This window comes from Chanodichthys erythropterus, chromosome 12, assembly GCF_024489055.1.
Source record: "Chanodichthys erythropterus isolate Z2021 chromosome 12, ASM2448905v1, whole genome shotgun sequence".
Classification (NCBI taxonomy): Eukaryota; Metazoa; Chordata; class Actinopteri; order Cypriniformes; family Xenocyprididae; genus Chanodichthys; species Chanodichthys erythropterus.
Window position 1 is genome coordinate 19,858,723 of NC_090232.1, and position 13,773 is coordinate 19,872,495.

Consider the following 13,773-nt stretch of genomic DNA (forward strand, 5'->3'; position numbering starts at 1 on the left):
CTGCCCCTCTGAGTAGGGTCTGTCCGAGGAAATGACGCTTGTCATCTGGCTGAATCTCGGCTATGTCATAGTTTAGATGAACACAGGCAGCAGTAAGGATTTCAAAACCAGGACAAACAGCTGCCCCTGCCGCTCGCTCTGAAATCGCTGGGCTCGTCCGGGATTTGAACCCGGGACCTCTCGCACCCAAAGCGAGAATCATACCCCTAGACCAACGAGCCTTGTGCACGTGCCCTTCCACGCTGATATTAAACAAAGCGCTGCGTGCTGGAGGCCCAGTGGCCTAATGGGTAAAGGCCGCATCTTACTTTTGCGCTACTATGAAGGCTCCGCGTACGAAAGCAGAGAGGATGACACACATAACAGATGGGAAAGTGTCATGAAAGATTGATTTAAAAGAGAATTCCACAAAATGTCGAAGGCTTGACTATGAAACCATGAGGCATCAGCCTCCCACCTAGGGCGTGCTTGATGAGCTAGCTCCAAGCTGATGCTGCAAAAAGTCAATGACCATTTGTTCAAAGAAACTCCATAGAACGACAAGTATATATGTGCTTAGCGTTTCTGCAAAAGAGCCACGTTAATTCAATGAAGAGCGATATAGAATGGTTTGAATCCCACAGCGGCATCTACAGACCTGCAGAAAGTTCGATTTGGCCGAAGCATCAGCCTCTGATGCCCGAGAACGTGACGTCAAGTACCACGTGGGTTGCAGTAAATGGCCTGATGTCAAGTAGTTGATAAAGAAAAGCAGCAATCGGAAAAAGTGCCAGAAAACCCTTGAACTTGAACAGAACGGGCAGGCACTAGTTCTAATAGAAAGCGTTTGTGGGCGGGCTGCCGCTCTGAGCATGGTCTGTCCGAGGAAATGAGGCATGTCATCTGGCTGAATCTCGGCTATGTAGTAGAACAGGTGATCACAGGCAGCAGTAAGGATTTCAAAACCAGGACAAACAGCTGCCCCTGCCGCTCACTCTGAAACCGCTGGGCTCGTCCGGGATTTGAACCCGGGACCTCTCGCACCCAAAGCGAGAATCATACCCCTAGACCAACGAGCCTTGTCGATGGAAGATCTTTCGTGAGGGCGCCACAAATTCAGTGAAGCTCTCCTCAGTGACAGGACGTGAACTGGCATCAAGATACTAAAGTGTAGATGTTTGAGTGGCAGAAACTCCTTGAAGCCATCCTACAGATCAAAGGCCAAGCTCGCCAGACAAGGCCCAGTGGCCTAATGGATAAGGCATCAGCCTCCGGAGCTGGGGATTGTGGGTTCAAGTCCCACCTGGGTCGTCTTTGATGGGCTACCTTTAAGTTGGCTGTGCGAGAAATTCCGGGATGATTTGTTCAGAGCAACGCTATAGCCTTGATGACCGCAAGACCAGAATTAGCACAGAACTGACAAACTTCTGATAGCTGTGGCAGCTTTTGCGAGCACCAGACTGTCAGTGAATCAATCTGGCCCGCCTGTGCATGTGCCCTTTCAGGCTGAAATTACACAAAGCACTGTGTGCAAGAGGACGCTGGAGAACGTGACGTCAAGTACCACGTGGGTTGCAGTAAATGGCCTGGTATGAAGTGGTTGATAAAGAAAAGCAGCAATCGAAAAAAGTGCAAGAAAACCCTGGCACTCATACTAAAGGCGAGAGGGCTCGTCCGGGATTTGAACCCGGGACCTCTCGCACCCGAAGCGAGAATCATACCCCTAGACCAACGAGCCTGACCGCTGAATGCTTAGGCTACATGTGTACACTTGTAGAGTCATAGAATGCTGGCCGCTAAAAGAAAAGCGCAGGCGCTAGTTCTAATAGAATGCGTTTGTTGGCGGGCTGCCCCTCTGAGTAGGGTCTGTCCGAGGAAATGACGCTTGTCATCTGGCTGAATCTCGGCTATGTCATAGTTTAGATGAACACAGGCAGCAGTAAGGATTTCAAAACCAGGACAAACAGCTGCCCCTGCCGCTCGCTCTGAAATCGCTGGGCTCGTCCGGGATTTGAACCCGGGACCTCTCGCACCCAAAGCGAGAATCATACCCCTAGACCAACGAGCCTTGTGCACGTGCCCTTCCACGCTGATATTAAACAAAGCGCTGCGTGCTGGAGGCCCAGTGGCCTAATGGGTAAAGGCCGCATCTTACTTTTGCGCTACTATGAAGGCTCCGCGTACGAAAGCAGAGAGGATGACACACATAACAGATGGGAAAGTGTCATGAAAGATTGATTTAAAAGAGAATTCCACAAAATGTCGAAGGCTTGACTATGAAACCATGAGGCATCAGCCTCCCACCTAGGGCGTGCTTGATGAGCTAGCTCCAAGCTGATGCTGCGAAAAGTCAATGACCATTTGTTCAAAGAAACTCCATAGAACGACAAGTATATATGTGCTTAGCGTTTCTGCAAAAGAGCCACGTTAATTCAATGAAGAGCGATATAGAATGGTTTGAATCCCACAGCGGCATCTACAGACCTGCAGAAAGTTCGATTTGGCCGAAGCATCAGCCTCTGATGCCCGAGAACGTGACGTCAAGTACCACGTGGGTTGCAGTAAATGGCCTGATGTCAAGTAGTTGATAAAGAAAAGCAGCAATCGGAAAAAGTGCCAGAAAACCCTTGAACTTGAACAGAACGGGCAGGCACTAGTTCTAATAGAAAGCGTTTGTGGGCGGGCTGCCGCTCTGAGCATGGTCTGTCCGAGGAAATGAGGCATGTCATCTGGCTGAATCTCGGCTATGTAGTAGAACAGGTGATCACAGGCAGCAGTAAGGATTTCAAAACCAGGACAAACAGCTGCCCCTGCCGCTCACTCTGAAACCGCTGGGCTCGTCCGGGATTTGAACCCGGGACCTCTCGCACCCAAAGCGAGAATCATACCCCTAGACCAACGAGCCTTGTCGATGGAAGATCTTTCGTGAGGGCGCCACAAATTCAGTGAAGCTCTCCTCAGTGACAGGACGTGAACTGGCATCAAGATACTAAAGTGTAGATGTTTGAGTGGCAGAAACTCCTTGAAGCCATCCTACAGATCAAAGGCCAAGCTCGCCAGACAAGGCCCAGTGGCCTAATGGATAAGGCATCAGCCTCCGGAGCTGGGGATTGTGGGTTCAAGTCCCACCTGGGTCGTCTTTGATGGGCTACCTTTAAGTTGGCTGTGCGAGAAATTCCGGGATGATTTGTTCAGAGCAACGCTATAGCCTTGATGACCGCAAGACCAGAATTAGCACAGAACTGACAAACTTCTGATAGCTGTGGCAGCTTTTGCGAGCACCAGACTGTCAGTGAATCAATCTGGCCCGCCTGTGCATGTGCCCTTTCAGGCTGAAATTACACAAAGCACTGTGTGCAAGAGGACGCTGGAGAACGTGACGTCAAGTACCACGTGGGTTGCAGTAAATGGCCTGGTATGAAGTGGTTGATAAAGAAAAGCAGCAATCGAAAAAAGTGCAAGAAAACCCCGGCACTCATACTAAAGGCGAGAGGGCTCGTCCGGGATTTGAACCCGGGACCTCTCGCACCCGAAGCGAGAATCATACCCCTAGACCAACGAGCCTGACCGCTGAATGCTTAGGCTACATGTGTACACTTGTAGAGTCATAGAATGCTGGCCGCTAAAAGAAAAGCGCAGGCGCTAGTTCTAATAGAATGCGTTTGTTGGCGGGCTGCCCCTCTGAGTAGGGTCTGTCCGAGGAAATGACGCTTGTCATCTGGCTGAATCTCGGCTATGTCATAGTTTAGATGAACACAGGCAGCAGTAAGGATTTCAAAACCAGGACAAACAGCTGCCCCTGCCGCTCGCTCTGAAATCGCTGGGCTCGTCCGGGATTTGAACCCGGGACCTCTCGCACCCAAAGCGAGAATCATACCCCTAGACCAACGAGCCTTGTGCACGTGCCCTTCCACGCTGATATTAAACAAAGCGCTGCGTGCTGGAGGCCCAGTGGCCTAATGGGTAAAGGCCGCATCTTACTTTTGCGCTACTATGAAGGCTCCGCGTACGAAAGCAGAGAGGATGACACACATAACAGATGGGAAAGTGTCATGAAAGATTGATTTAAAAGAGAATTCCACAAAATGTCGAAGGCTTGACTATGAAACCATGAGGCATCAGCCTCCCACCTAGGGCGTGCTTGATGAGCTAGCTCCAAGCTGATGCTGCGAAAAGTCAATGACCATTTGTTCAAAGAAACTCCATAGAACGACAAGTATATATGTGCTTAGCGTTTCTGCAAAAGAGCCACGTTAATTCAATGAAGAGCGATATAGAATGGTTTGAATCCCACAGCGGCATCTACAGACCTGCAGAAAGTTCGATTTGGCCGAAGCATCAGCCTCTGATGCCCGAGAACGTGACGTCAAGTACCACGTGGGTTGCAGTAAATGGCCTGATGTCAAGTAGTTGATAAAGAAAAGCAGCAATCGGAAAAAGTGCCAGAAAACCCTTGAACTTGAACAGAACGGGCAGGCACTAGTTCTAATAGAAAGCGTTTGTGGGCGGGCTGCCGCTCTGAGCATGGTCTGTCCGAGGAAATGAGGCATGTCATCTGGCTGAATCTCGGCTATGTAGTAGAACAGGTGATCACAGGCAGCAGTAAGGATTTCAAAACCAGGACAAACAGCTGCCCCTGCCGCTCACTCTGAAACCGCTGGGCTCGTCCGGGATTTGAACCCGGGACCTCTCGCACCCAAAGCGAGAATCATACCCCTAGACCAACGAGCCTTGTCGATGGAAGATCTTTCGTGAGGGCGCCACAAATTCAGTGAAGCTCTCCTCAGTGACAGGACGTGAACTGGCATCAAGATACTAAAGTGTAGATGTTTGAGTGGCAGAAACTCCTTGAAGCCATCCTACAGATCAAAGGCCAAGCTCGCCAGACAAGGCCCAGTGGCCTAATGGATAAGGCATCAGCCTCCGGAGCTGGGGATTGTGGGTTCAAGTCCCACCTGGGTCGTCTTTGATGGGCTACCTTTAAGTTGGCTGTGCGAGAAATTCCGGGATGATTTGTTCAGAGCAACGCTATAGCCTTGATGACCGCAAGACCAGAATTAGCACAGAACTGACAAACTTCTGATAGCTGTGGCAGCTTTTGCGAGCACCAGACTGTCAGTGAATCAATCTGGCCCGCCTGTGCATGTGCCCTTTCAGGCTGAAATTACACAAAGCACTGTGTGCAAGAGGACGCTGGAGAACGTGACGTCAAGTACCACGTGGGTTGCAGTAAATGGCCTGGTATGAAGTGGTTGATAAAGAAAAGCAGCAATCGAAAAAAGTGCAAGAAAACCCTGGCACTCATACTAAAGGCGAGAGGGCTCGTCCGGGATTTGAACCCGGGACCTCTCGCACCCGAAGCGAGAATCATACCCCTAGACCAACGAGCCTGACCGCTGAATGCTTAGGCTACATGTGTACACTTGTAGAGTCATAGAATGCTGGCCGCTAAAAGAAAAGCGCAGGCGCTAGTTCTAATAGAATGCGTTTGTTGGCGGGCTGCCCCTCTGAGTAGGGTCTGTCCGAGGAAATGACGCTTGTCATCTGGCTGAATCTCGGCTATGTCATAGTTTAGATGAACACAGGCAGCAGTAAGGATTTCAAAACCAGGACAAACAGCTGCCCCTGCCGCTCGCTCTGAAATCGCTGGGCTCGTCCGGGATTTGAACCCGGGACCTCTCGCACCCAAAGCGAGAATCATACCCCTAGACCAACGAGCCTTGTGCACGTGCCCTGTGCACGTGCCCTTCCACGCTGATATTAAACAAAGCGCTGCGTGCTGGAGGCCCAGTGGCCTAATGGGTAAAGGCCGCATCTTACTTTTGCGCTACTATGAAGGCTCCGCGTACGAAAGCAGAGAGGATGACACACATAACAGATGGGAAAGTGTCATGAAAGATTGATTTAAAAGAGAATTCCACAAAATGTCGAAGGCTTGACTATGAAACCATGAGGCATCAGCCTCCCACCTAGGGCGTGCTTGATGAGCTAGCTCCAAGCTGATGCTGCGAAAAGTCAATGACCATTTGTTCAAAGAAACTCCATAGAACGACAAGTATATATGTGCTTAGCGTTTCTGCAAAAGAGCCACGTTAATTCAATGAAGAGCGATATAGAATGGTTTGAATCCCACAGCGGCATCTACAGACCTGCAGAAAGTTCGATTTGGCCGAAGCATCAGCCTCTGATGCCCGAGAACGTGACGTCAAGTACCACGTGGGTTGCAGTAAATGGCCTGATGTCAAGTAGTTGATAAAGAAAAGCAGCAATCGGAAAAAGTGCCAGAAAACCCTTGAACTTGAACAGAACGGGCAGGCACTAGTTCTAATAGAAAGCGTTTGTGGGCGGGCTGCCGCTCTGAGCATGGTCTGTCCGAGGAAATGAGGCTTGTCATCTGGCTGAATCTCGGCTATGTAGTAGAACAGGTGATCACAGGCAGCAGTAAGGATTTCAAAACCAGGACAAACAGCTGCCCCTGCCGCTCACTCTGAAACCGCTGGGCTCGTCCGGGATTTGAACCCGGGACCTCTCGCACCCAAAGCGAGAATCATACCCCTAGACCAACGAGCCTTGTCGATGGAAGATCTTTCGTGAGGGCGCCACAAATTCAGTGAAGCTCTCCTCAGTGACAGGACGTGACCTGGCATCAAGATACTAAAGTGTAGATGTTTGAGTGGCAGAAACTCCTTGAAGCCATGCTACAGATCAAAGGCCAAGCTCGCCAGACAAGGCCCAGTGGCCTAATGGATAAGGCATCAGCCTCCGGAGCTGGGGATTGTGGGTTCAAGTCCCACCTGGGTCGTCTTTGATGGGCTACCTTTAAGTTGGCTGTGCGAGAAATTCCGGGATGATTTGTTCAGAGCAACGCTATAGCCTTGATGACCGCAAGACCTGAATTAGCACAGAACTGACAAACTTCTGATAGCTGTGGCAGCTTTTGCGAGCACCAGACTGTCAGTGAATCAATCTGGCCCGCCTGTGCATGTGCCCTTTCAGGCTGAAATTACACAAAGCACTGTGTGCAAGAGGACGCTGGAGAACGTGACGTCAAGTACCACGTGGGTTGCAGTAAATGGCCTGGTATGAAGTGGTTGATAAAGAAAAGCAGCAATCGAAAAAAGTGCAAGAAAACCCCGGCACTCATACTAAAGGCGAGAGGGCTCGTCCGGGATTTGAACCCGGGACCTCTCGCACCCGAAGCGAGAATCATACCCCTAGACCAACGAGCCTGACCGCTGAATGCTTAGGCTACATGTGTACACTTGTAGAGTCATAGAATGCTGGCCGCTAAAAGAAAAGCGCAGGCGCTAGTTCTAATAGAATGCGTTTGTTGGCGGGCTGCCCCTCTGAGTAGGGTCTGTCCGAGGAAATGACGCTTGTCATCTGGCTGAATCTCGGCTATGTCATAGTTTAGATGAACACAGGCAGCAGTAAGGATTTCAAAACCAGGACAAACAGCTGCCCCTGCCGCTCGCTCTGAAATCGCTGGGCTCGTCCGGGATTTGAACCCGGGACCTCTCGCACCCAAAGCGAGAATCATACCCCTAGACCAACGAGCCTTGTGCACGTGCCCTTCCACGCTGATATTAAACAAAGCGCTGCGTGCTGGAGGCCCAGTGGCCTAATGGGTAAAGGCCGCATCTTACTTTTGCGCTACTATGAAGGCTCCGCGTACGAAAGCAGAGAGGATGACACACATAACAGATGGGAAAGTGTCATGAAAGATTGATTTAAAAGAGAATTCCACAAAATGTCGAAGGCTTGACTATGAAACCATGAGGCATCAGCCTCCCACCTAGGGCGTGCTTGATGAGCTAGCTCCAAGCTGATGCTGCAAAAAGTCAATGACCATTTGTTCAAAGAAACTCCATAGAACAAGTATATATGTGCTTAGCGTTTCTGCAAAAGAGCCACGTTAATTCAATGAAGAGCGATATAGAATGGTTTGAATCCCACAGCGGCATCTACAGACCTGCAGAAAGTTCGATTTGGCCGAAGCATCAGCCTCTGATGCCCGAGAACGTGACGTCAAGTACCACGTGGGTTGCAGTAAATGGCCTGATGTCAAGTAGTTGATAAAGAAAAGCAGCAATCGGAAAAAGTGCCAGAAAACCCTTGAACTTGAACAGAACGGGCAGGCACTAGTTCTAATAGAAAGCGTTTGTGGGCGGGCTGCCGCTCTGAGCATGGTCTGTCCGAGGAAATGAGGCATGTCATCTGGCTGAATCTCGGCTATGTAGTAGAACAGGTGATCACAGGCAGCAGTAAGGATTTCAAAACCAGGACAAACAGCTGCCCCTGCCGCTCACTCTGAAACCGCTGGGCTCGTCCGGGATTTGAACCCGGGACCTCTCGCACCCAAAGCGAGAATCATACCCCTAGACCAACGAGCCTTGTGCATGTGCCCTGTGCACGTGCCCTTCCACGCTGATATTAAACAAAGCGCTGCGTGCTGGAGGCCCAGTGGCCTAATGGGTAAAGGCCGCATCTTACTTTTGCGCTACTATGAAGGCTCCGCGTACGAAAGCAGAGAGGATGACACACATAACAGATGGGAAAGTGTCATGAAAGATTGATTTAAAAGAGAATTCCACAAAATGTCGAAGGCTTGACTATGAAACCATGAGGCATCAGCCTCCCACCTAGGGCGTGCTTGATGAGCTAGCTCCAAGCTGATGCTGCAAAAAGTCAATGACCATTTGTTCAAAGAAACTCCATAGAACAAGTATATATGTGCTTAGCGTTTCTGCAAAAGAGCCACGTTAATTCAATGAAGAGCGATATAGAATGGTTTGAATCCCACAGCGGCATCTACAGACCTGCAGAAAGTTCGATTTGGCCGAAGCATCAGCCTCTGATGCCCGAGAACGTGACGTCAAGTACCACGTGGGTTGCAGTAAATGGCCTGATGTCAAGTAGTTGATAAAGAAAAGCAGCAATCGGAAAAAGTGCCAGAAAACCCTTGAACTTGAACAGAACGGGCAGGCACTAGTTCTAATAGAAAGCGTTTGTGGGCGGGCTGCCGCTCTGAGCATGGTCTGTCCGAGGAAATGAGGCATGTCATCTGGCTGAATCTCGGCTATGTAGTAGAACAGGTGATCACAGGCAGCAGTAAGGATTTCAAAACCAGGACAAACAGCTGCCCCTGCCGCTCACTCTGAAACCGCTGGGCTCGTCCGGGATTTGAACCCGGGACCTCTCGCACCCAAAGCGAGAATCATACCCCTAGACCAACGAGCCTTGTCGATGGAAGATCTTTCGTGAGGGCGCCACAAATTCAGTGAAGCTCTCCTCAGTGACAGGACGTGAACTGGCATCAAGATACTAAAGTGTAGATGTTTGAGTGGCAGAAACTCCTTGAAGCCATCCTACAGATCAAAGGCCAAGCTCGCCAGACAAGGCCCAGTGGCCTAATGGATAAGGCATCAGCCTCCGGAGCTGGGGATTGTGGGTTCAAGTCCCACCTGGGTCGTCTTTGATGGGCTACCTTTAAGTTGGCTGTGCGAGAAATTCCGGGATGATTTGTTCAGAGCAACGCTATAGCCTTGATGACCGCAAGACCAGAATTAGCACAGAACTGACAAACTTCTGATAGCTGTGGCAGCTTTTGCGAGCACCAGACTGTCAGTGAATCAATCTGGCCCGCCTGTGCATGTGCCCTTTCAGGCTGAAATTACACAAAGCACTGTGTGCAAGAGGACGCTGGAGAACGTGACGTCAAGTACCACGTGGGTTGCAGTAAATGGCCTGGTATGAAGTGGTTGATAAAGAAAAGCAGCAATCGAAAAAAGTGCAAGAAAACCCTGGCACTCATACTAAAGGCGAGAGGGCTCGTCCGGGATTTGAACCCGGGACCTCTCGCACCCGAAGCGAGAATCATACCCCTAGACCAACGAGCCTGACCGCTGAATGCTTAGGCTACATGTGTACACTTGTAGAGTCATAGAATGCTGGCCGCTAAAAGAAAAGCGCAGGCGCTAGTTCTAATAGAATGCGTTTGTTGGCGGGCTGCCCCTCTGAGTAGGGTCTGTCCGAGGAAATGACGCTTGTCATCTGGCTGAATCTCGGCTATGTCATAGTTTAGATGAACACAGGCAGCAGTAAGGATTTCAAAACCAGGACAAACAGCTGCCCCTGCCGCTCGCTCTGAAAACGCTGGGCTCGTCCGGGATTTGAACCCGGGACCTCTCGCACCCAAAGCGAGAATCATACCCCTAGACCAACGAGCCTTGTGCACGTGCCCTTCCACGCTGATATTAAACAAAGCGCTGCGTGCTGGAGGCCCAGTGGCCTAATGGGTAAAGGCCGCATCTTACTTTTGCGCTACTATGAAGGCTCCGCGTACGAAAGCAGAGAGGATGACACACATAACAGATGGGAAAGTGTCATGAAAGATTGATTTAAAAGAGAATTCCACAAAATGTCGAAGGCTTGACTATGAAACCATGAGGCATCAGCCTCCCACCTAGGGCGTGCTTGATGAGCTAGCTCCAAGCTGATGCTGCAAAAAGTCAATGACCATTTGTTCAAAGAAACTCCATAGAACAAGTATATATGTGCTTAGCGTTTCTGCAAAAGAGCCACGTTAATTCAATGAAGAGCGATATAGAATGGTTTGAATCCCACAGCGGCATCTACAGACCTGCAGAAAGTTCGATTTGGCCGAAGCATCAGCCTCTGATGCCCGAGAACGTGACGTCAAGTACCACGTGGGTTGCAGTAAATGGCCTGATGTCAAGTAGTTGATAAAGAAAAGCAGCAATCGGAAAAAGTGCCAGAAAACCCTTGAACTTGAACAGAACGGGCAGGCACTAGTTCTAATAGAAAGCGTTTGTGGGCGGGCTGCCGCTCTGAGCATGGTCTGTCCGAGGAAATGAGGCATGTCATCTGGCTGAATCTCGGCTATGTAGTAGAACAGGTGATCACAGGCAGCAGTAAGGATTTCAAAACCAGGACAAACAGCTGCCCCTGCCGCTCACTCTGAAACCGCTGGGCTCGTCCGGGATTTGAACCCGGGACCTCTCGCACCCAAAGCGAGAATCATACCCCTAGACCAACGAGCCTTGTCGATGGAAGATCTTTCGTGAGGGCGCCACAAATTCAGTGAAGCTCTCCTCAGTGACAGGACGTGAACTGGCATCAAGATACTAAAGTGTAGATGTTTGAGTGGCAGAAACTCCTTGAAGCCATCCTACAGATCAAAGGCCAAGCTCGCCAGACAAGGCCCAGTGGCCTAATGGATAAGGCATCAGCCTCCGGAGCTGGGGATTGTGGGTTCAAGTCCCACCTGGGTCGTCTTTGATGGGCTACCTTTAAGTTGGCTGTGCGAGAAATTCCGGGATGATTTGTTCAGAGCAACGCTATAGCCTTGATGACCGCAAGACCAGAATTAGCACAGAACTGACAAACTTCTGATAGCTGTGGCAGCTTTTGCGAGCACCAGACTGTCAGTGAATCAATCTGGCCCGCCTGTGCATGTGCCCTTTCAGGCTGAAATTACACAAAGCACTGTGTGCAAGAGGACGCTGGAGAACGTGACGTCAAGTACCACGTGGGTTGCAGTAAATGGCCTGGTATGAAGTGGTTGATAAAGAAAAGCAGCAATCGAAAAAAGTGCAAGAAAACCCTGGCACTCATACTAAAGGCGAGAGGGCTCGTCCGGGATTTGAACCCGGGACCTCTCGCACCCGAAGCGAGAATCATACCCCTAGACCAACGAGCCTGACCGCTGAATGCTTAGGCTACATGTGTACACTTGTAGAGTCATAGAATGCTGGCCGCTAAAAGAAAAGCGCAGGCGCTAGTTCTAATAGAATGCGTTTGTTGGCGGGCTGCCCCTCTGAGTAGGGTCTGTCCGAGGAAATGACGCTTGTCATCTGGCTGAATCTCGGCTATGTCATAGTTTAGATGAACACAGGCAGCAGTAAGGATTTCAAAACCAGGACAAACAGCTGCCCCTGCCGCTCGCTCTGAAATCGCTGGGCTCGTCCGGGATTTGAACCCGGGACCTCTCGCACCCAAAGCGAGAATCATACCCCTAGACCAACGAGCCTTGTGCACGTGCCCTTCCACGCTGATATTAAACAAAGCGCTGCGTGCTGGAGGCCCAGTGGCCTAATGGGTAAAGGCCGCATCTTACTTTTGCGCTACTATGAAGGCTCCGCGTACGAAAGCAGAGAGGATGACACACATAACAGATGGGAAAGTGTCATGAAAGATTGATTTAAAAGAGAATTCCACAAAATGTCGAAGGCTTGACTATGAAACCATGAGGCATCAGCCTCCCACCTAGGGCGTGCTTGATGAGCTAGCTCCAAGCTGATGCTGCGAAAAGTCAATGACCATTTGTTCAAAGAAACTCCATAGAACGACAAGTATATATGTGCTTAGCGTTTCTGCAAAAGAGCCACGTTAATTCAATGAAGAGCGATATAGAATGGTTTGAATCCCACAGCGGCATCTACAGACCTGCAGAAAGTTCGATTTGGCCGAAGCATCAGCCTCTGATGCCCGAGAACGTGACGTCAAGTACCACGTGGGTTGCAGTAAATGGCCTGATGTCAAGTAGTTGATAAAGAAAAGCAGCAATCGGAAAAAGTGCCAGAAAACCCTTGAACTTGAACAGAACGGGCAGGCACTAGTTCTAATAGAAAGCGTTTGTGGGCGGGCTGCCGCTCTGAGCATGGTCTGTCCGAGGAAATGAGGCATGTCATCTGGCTGAATCTCGGCTATGTAGTAGAACAGGTGATCACAGGCAGCAGTAAGGATTTCAAAACCAGGACAAACAGCTGCCCCTGCCGCTCACTCTGAAACCGCTGGGCTCGTCCGGGATTTGAACCCGGGACCTCTCGCACCCAAAGCGAGAATCATACCCCTAGACCAACGAGCCTTGTCGATGGAAGATCTTTCGTGAGGGCGCCACAAATTCAGTGAAGCTCTCCTCAGTGACAGGACGTGAACTGGCATCAAGATACTAAAGTGTAGATGTTTGAGTGGCAGAAACTCCTTGAAGCCATCCTACAGATCAAAGGCCAAGCTCGCCAGACAAGGCCCAGTGGCCTAATGGATAAGGCATCAGCCTCCGGAGCTGGGGATTGTGGGTTCAAGTCCCACCTGGGTCGTCTTTGATGGGCTACCTTTAAGTTGGCTGTGCGAGAAATTCCGGGATGATTTGTTCAGAGCAACGCTATAGCCTTGATGACCGCAAGACCAGAATTAGCACAGAACTGACAAACTTCTGATAGCTGTGGCAGCTTTTGCGATCACCAGACTGTCAGTGAATCAATCTGGCCCGCCTGTGCATGTGCCCTTTCAGGCTGAAATTACACAAAGCACTGTGTGCAAGAGGACGCTGGAGAACGTGACGTCAAGTACCACGTGGGTTGCAGTAAATGGCCTGGTATGAAGTGGTTGATAAAGAAAAGCAGCAATCGAAAAAAGTGCAAGAAAACCCCGGCACTCATACTAAAGGCGAGAGGGCTCGTCCGGGATTTGAACCCGGGACCTCTCGCACCCGAAGCGAGAATCATACCCCTAGACCAACGAGCCTGACCGCTGAATGCTTAGGCTACATGTGTACACTTGTAGAGTCATAGAATGCTGGCCGCTAAAAGAAAAGCGCAGGCGCTAGTTCTAATAGAATGCGTTTGTTGGCGGGCTGCCCCTCTGAGTAGGGTCTGTCCGAGGAAATGACGCTTGTCATCTGGCTGAATCTCGGCTATGTCATAGTTTAGATGAACACAGGCAGCAGTAAGGATTTCAAAACCAGGACAAACAGCTGCCCCTGCCGCTCGC

At 50.3% G+C, this 13,773-nt stretch overlaps 14 non-coding genes across 14 annotated transcripts; 7 read left to right on the forward strand and 7 right to left on the reverse strand.

The window, feature by feature from the left end:
- The first annotated feature begins 1,217 nt into the window (after nucleotides 1–1,217).
- On the forward strand, nucleotides 1,218–1,290 carry trnar-ccg (transfer RNA arginine (anticodon CCG)). The gene has a single exon. It is a non-coding gene; the product is annotated as a tRNA-Arg (tRNA).
- A 355-nt stretch (nucleotides 1,291–1,645) lies between these two features.
- On the reverse strand, nucleotides 1,646–1,717 carry trnap-cgg (transfer RNA proline (anticodon CGG)). The gene has a single exon. It is a non-coding gene; the product is annotated as a tRNA-Pro (tRNA).
- A 1,326-nt stretch (nucleotides 1,718–3,043) lies between these two features.
- On the forward strand, nucleotides 3,044–3,116 carry trnar-ccg (transfer RNA arginine (anticodon CCG)). Its single transcript has one exon. It is a non-coding gene; the product is annotated as a tRNA-Arg (tRNA).
- A 355-nt stretch (nucleotides 3,117–3,471) lies between these two features.
- Nucleotides 3,472–3,543, reverse strand: trnap-cgg (transfer RNA proline (anticodon CGG)). The gene has a single exon. It is a non-coding gene; the product is annotated as a tRNA-Pro (tRNA).
- Nucleotides 3,544–4,869: 1,326 nt separating this feature from the next.
- Nucleotides 4,870–4,942, forward strand: trnar-ccg (transfer RNA arginine (anticodon CCG)). Its single transcript has one exon. It is a non-coding gene; the product is annotated as a tRNA-Arg (tRNA).
- Nucleotides 4,943–5,297: 355 nt separating this feature from the next.
- trnap-cgg (transfer RNA proline (anticodon CGG)) lies at nucleotides 5,298–5,369 on the reverse strand. The gene has a single exon. It is a non-coding gene; the product is annotated as a tRNA-Pro (tRNA).
- A 1,339-nt stretch (nucleotides 5,370–6,708) lies between these two features.
- Nucleotides 6,709–6,781, forward strand: trnar-ccg (transfer RNA arginine (anticodon CCG)). The gene has a single exon. It is a non-coding gene; the product is annotated as a tRNA-Arg (tRNA).
- A 355-nt stretch (nucleotides 6,782–7,136) lies between these two features.
- Nucleotides 7,137–7,208, reverse strand: trnap-cgg (transfer RNA proline (anticodon CGG)). The gene has a single exon. It is a non-coding gene; the product is annotated as a tRNA-Pro (tRNA).
- A 2,170-nt stretch (nucleotides 7,209–9,378) lies between these two features.
- trnar-ccg (transfer RNA arginine (anticodon CCG)) lies at nucleotides 9,379–9,451 on the forward strand. The gene has a single exon. It is a non-coding gene; the product is annotated as a tRNA-Arg (tRNA).
- Nucleotides 9,452–9,806: 355 nt separating this feature from the next.
- On the reverse strand, nucleotides 9,807–9,878 carry trnap-cgg (transfer RNA proline (anticodon CGG)). The gene has a single exon. It is a non-coding gene; the product is annotated as a tRNA-Pro (tRNA).
- A 1,323-nt stretch (nucleotides 9,879–11,201) lies between these two features.
- Nucleotides 11,202–11,274, forward strand: trnar-ccg (transfer RNA arginine (anticodon CCG)). Its single transcript has one exon. It is a non-coding gene; the product is annotated as a tRNA-Arg (tRNA).
- Nucleotides 11,275–11,629: 355 nt separating this feature from the next.
- Nucleotides 11,630–11,701, reverse strand: trnap-cgg (transfer RNA proline (anticodon CGG)). Its single transcript has one exon. It is a non-coding gene; the product is annotated as a tRNA-Pro (tRNA).
- A 1,326-nt stretch (nucleotides 11,702–13,027) lies between these two features.
- Nucleotides 13,028–13,100, forward strand: trnar-ccg (transfer RNA arginine (anticodon CCG)). Its single transcript has one exon. It is a non-coding gene; the product is annotated as a tRNA-Arg (tRNA).
- Nucleotides 13,101–13,455: 355 nt separating this feature from the next.
- Nucleotides 13,456–13,527, reverse strand: trnap-cgg (transfer RNA proline (anticodon CGG)). Its single transcript has one exon. It is a non-coding gene; the product is annotated as a tRNA-Pro (tRNA).
- Between the last annotated feature and the right edge of the window lie 246 nt (nucleotides 13,528–13,773).